Source organism: Silene latifolia, chromosome 9 (assembly GCF_048544455.1).
Source record: "Silene latifolia isolate original U9 population chromosome 9, ASM4854445v1, whole genome shotgun sequence".
Lineage (NCBI taxonomy): Eukaryota > Viridiplantae > Streptophyta > Magnoliopsida > Caryophyllales > Caryophyllaceae > Silene > Silene latifolia.
In genome coordinates, this window is record NC_133534.1 from 222,992,141 (window position 1) to 222,996,768 (window position 4,628).

Genomic DNA, 4,628 nt, shown 5'->3' on the forward strand with positions numbered 1-4,628 from the left:
ACGTTTTGGTGCATAAATGTGGTGTATTTAAATTATATGTCTTGAACAGATGCCGAGACTAAACTTTGGGATCCGACAAAGTAAGAGGGGTAGGGCTTCCCAGCCCGAAGTTAGGGAGGGTAGTGGACTAGTAGTACCAGCTGTACCAGAGTACCCTTCGGTAGTTTTTGTAGACTATATCCAATGATGCGTGTCTTTTATATAAGGTTTTCACCTCATTTTTACACGCATTTCTGTGCCTTTTATGTAGCATCTGGCTACAAATACCCCCGAATATTCTACTTTGGTCCGTTTATTGTATTTTGCAGGAATTGACTAGAGAGGAGCTAAATCGAGCCTTAATTGTCCCAATTGTATGCATTCATGGGAAATAAGGAGCCGGAGCTTGGACATCTAACATTTGGAAGACGCATGAGCTGAGTTCGGGAAGCAGTTCAAGTCCTAACATGCCTATATAGCTCGATCGAGTGGTCTACTGCTCGATCGAATGCTCTACACACTCAAGATTGGTCGATCGACCAGTTTAAGGAGTTGATCGAGGAAGTTCTGCAAGCAGTGCTCGATCGAGAGGTTGTTCTAGCTCGATCGAGTGATTTGCGTTCGATCGAGTAATCTTTCTACTCGATCGAGGGGTTTTCGTGTGCTTTTAGTTTATTTCCGCCTAATCTTTTATGGGCCTTTGTAATTAGTTCATAGATTAGGTTTAAGACGATTTTTCAGTATAAGACTGAGGAGAACATCACGTTACTCCCATCTCTTCACTGCGTACATTTTCGACTGCTACTTCTGTCACTATTCTTTGGATTCTACTCTCTACATTTGTTACTCGGATTCGGTATTATCAATCTAGTTATTTCTTAATCGTATTTACTGCTTTTAAATCCTTTTTTCTCTTTGCTTTATAATTGTTCATCAGTCTCTTAATAGTTTATTCATCATGCTTAGTTTTAATTATTTAGTTATTGTAATTATTAATCCGATGATTATGAGTAGCTAATTTCCCTATGCTAAGACTATAGGGGATCCATAATTTGAAGGGAGAGTAATCGATTTACTAGGTTAATGCCAGTCCCGTCTTTGTTGTTTAAGTGCTACAAATAATTGTAATTGCCTAATTGAGTCGACGCAATTAGACCCTTATTCTTAGTGGACCTTGACCTGGACCGAAAGGTTGGAAGAGGCAGACTAGTAGCGAACAATAGAGTATTGCAAAGGGCGAAAGTTAAACTGTTTACACTTTAGGGTGAATTAAGGACCGAAAGGTGACATTCGCTACCCCTTAGACCGTACTGCATTGACCTGGGACCTAGATTACTCGACCGAATGATTATGGTGAACCGTTTGTCTTAGCTATTCTCCTTTATATGTTAAACTCTTTCTTTTTATTTCTCTTCTCCTTGTCCTCTTAGTTTAGAAATCACATTTTATAAACCCCCAAATTGGTTACCTTGACGATCCTAGTTTTAGCAGACAATTTCCTACCTCTCTGTGGATTCGACCCGACTTCCCTAGCTATATTAGTTAGAGCCAGTTGGTTATTTTTTGTGTACGCGACAGACGTGTCAAATTTTGGCGCCGTTGCCGGGGAGGTGGCGCAATTTTGTTGCTTTAATTAAGTTTGTCTTTTGTCTCAAGGAATTTATTCCTTGAGGCTGATCTCATTTTCTGCAAAGTTTTGATCAGTTCTGCAGATTAGCTGTTGCTTCGAAAGTTGCTTGGCAATATGCCTACGATTACAGAGCATACAGAGCCATGTGGTAGATGTGGCGAGGAAGGGCACGATCTTTATGAATGCACGACAGGTGTAGAGCGCGCCCTTGCATATAAGAAGTACAAGCAGGGAGTTCCTTTCTCCCAGCTATATGAAGAGATAAAGAGCGTTTCTACCCTTTCTACGCCAGTACCACAACCGGTCTCTCCCTCTGCAAGAGAAGAAATTGCTGAGTTGAAATCCATTATGATGAGTATGTCAAAGATGTCACAGCAATCTGAAACGGTTATATCGGAATTGAAAGAACAAGTCGCGCAGTTAACACACGCGACGGATCAAGCCAAGTCTCTTCCAATTTGCGATCCAGTCAGTGCAATGAACTTTCAAAATGACCCTCCTCATGAAGAAGACGAGATTTTGGCAGCTAATGATGACTCAGATGATGATCTAAACGAGTTTTTGCAGGAAATACTTGCTGCGTGTGCAGTAACCACTCGATCGAGCGGTTCTAATCATCCGGTTACTCGATCGAGTGACAATGGTGGTCGATCGAGAAGCGCAGAATTTCAAGTTGGTCGATCGAGCGATAGTACTACTCGATCGAGCAACTCAGCTGAAGAAATCACTCGATCGAGTGAAGAACATGGTCGATCGAGCGATCAAAGTACTCGATCCAGTGCGTTAAGTGGTGGAAATCCTAATTCAGTATCTAATACCGCCACCGTGTCATCTTCCCCTGCTGTGGAGACGTCACGCATTGATAAGGGTAAAGGAAAGGTTGCGGGACCGCTCATCGCTACCAGGGTACCCTTCCCAAGTCGTCTGAAGGACGCAAGGATCGAGCAACAGTACGGTAAGTTTGTGGACATCGTGAAGAACCTTCGTAATCTGTCCCTTTTCTGAACTTGTTACTCAGGTACCCACTTACGCTAAGTTTATGAAAGATATTGTGACGCGTAAGAGAAATTTGAGCGAATTTGAGACAATTTCATTTATGGAAGAGTCTAGTAATCTACTGTTGAATAAGGCCCCTCCAAAAATGAAAGATCCGGGCAGCTTTTCTATTACTTGTGTCATAGGCAATATGGTTATTGATAAGGCCCTTTGCGATTTAGGTGCCAGTGTCAGTGTCATGCCCCTTTCGTACGCGGCGAAGATGAGTCATTTCAAAGTGACTAACATTACCCTACAGATGGTTGATAGATCTGTTAGGAGACCCTTAGGTGTCTTGGAGGATGTGCCTATGAAAATAGGCAAGCTTTATATCCCAGTAGATTTCATTGTTTTGGATATAGCTGAGGACACCCGGACCCAAATTATCTTAGGAAGACCATTCCTTTGTACAGCTGGGGCCGTTATTGATGTCAGACAAGGGCGTCGACTCTTGCGAGGGGATGACGCTATCACATTTAGTTTGCCCAAGATACTTTAGCCCACCCAATGATAGAGGACACTTGTTATTCGGTCGATATCATTGATGAGTCTATTTATGACTTCTGGTCGGGTTCTTTTATGAAGGACCCACTGGAAGCTCTCATGCTTTTTGATGAGTGTGCAGATAGCCCAGAGGACGATGACGCTGCGTTGGAGTTGCTTGTTGATGATTTAGATGAGCATGACGGGGAGCAGGTGGAACAAATGATCAAGACTCTCTTTGCTCCATTGAGGTAAAGGTACGGGAACGTAAGCCTCTCCCATCTCATCTTAAATATGCTTTTCTATACGATACGGAGCAATATCTGTCATCGTTAGTGCCAAGCTTAGTGATGATCAGCTAACCTCTTTGTTAGTTGTACTTAAGAAAAACAGGAAAGCAATGGGCTATTCATTGGACGATATCACGGGGATTAGTCCCGATATTTGTATGCACGGGATAGAGCTGGAGGAGGATCACAAACCTTGCGAGACGGGGTCGGCGTCATTTGAACCGGAAGATGCGAGGATGTTGTGATGGCCGAGGTAATGAAGGCTGCTGGATGCGGTATTATTTATTCTCGTAGGTAATTCTAGATGGGTAAGCAAAGTCACGGGTAGTCCCGAAGAAAGGAGGGACAATCGTAGTTAAGAATGAGAAGAATGAATTAATACCTACCCGAGTAGTGATTGGTTGGCGGATGTGCATAGACTACAGACAGTTGAATGCCGCCACTAAGAAAGATCACTTTCCCCTTCCTTTTATTGATCAAATGGTAGAAAGGTTAGCTTCTCATAAATTTTTCTCGCTATTTAGATGGGTATTCGTGGTTCTTTCAGATCCCTATCCACCTGCACGATCGGCTAAGACTACATTTACTGTCCTAAGGGTGTTTTTGCGTATCGCGAGAATGCCTTTTGGTTTGTGCAATGCCCCCGCCACCTTTCAAGGTGTATGATGGGGATATTTTCAGAATACATTGAGTCTATCATGGAAGTTTTTATGGATCACTTTAGTGTTTACGGAAGTGATTTTTCTGACTGTCTGTCTAACCTTGAGAAAGTGTTGCAGCGCTGTATTAAGGTTAACCTTGTGCTGAATTGGGAGAAGTGTCACTTTATGGTCAACGAGGGAGTTGTTTTAGGGCACTTGGTTTCTGATAGGGGAATAGAAGTTGATAAAGCAAAGGTGGAAGTGATTCAGCAATTACCACCTCCTGTTAATGTTAAGGGGGTGAGGAGCTTCCTTGGTCACGCCGGTTTTTATCGCCGGTTTATCAAGGATTTCTCCAAAATTGCTAAACCACTCACACAATTGTTGCTTAAGGATGCCCCTTTTGTGTTTACTGATGCTTGTCTTTCTGCTTTCAACAGGTTAAAGCAGGCCTTAATCTCCGCGCCGATCATACAGCCTCCCAACTGGGACTTGCCGTTTGAGATCATGTGTGACGCGAGTGACTATGCACTAGGAGCGGTGCTAGGCCAGAGGAAAGACAAAGCCTTG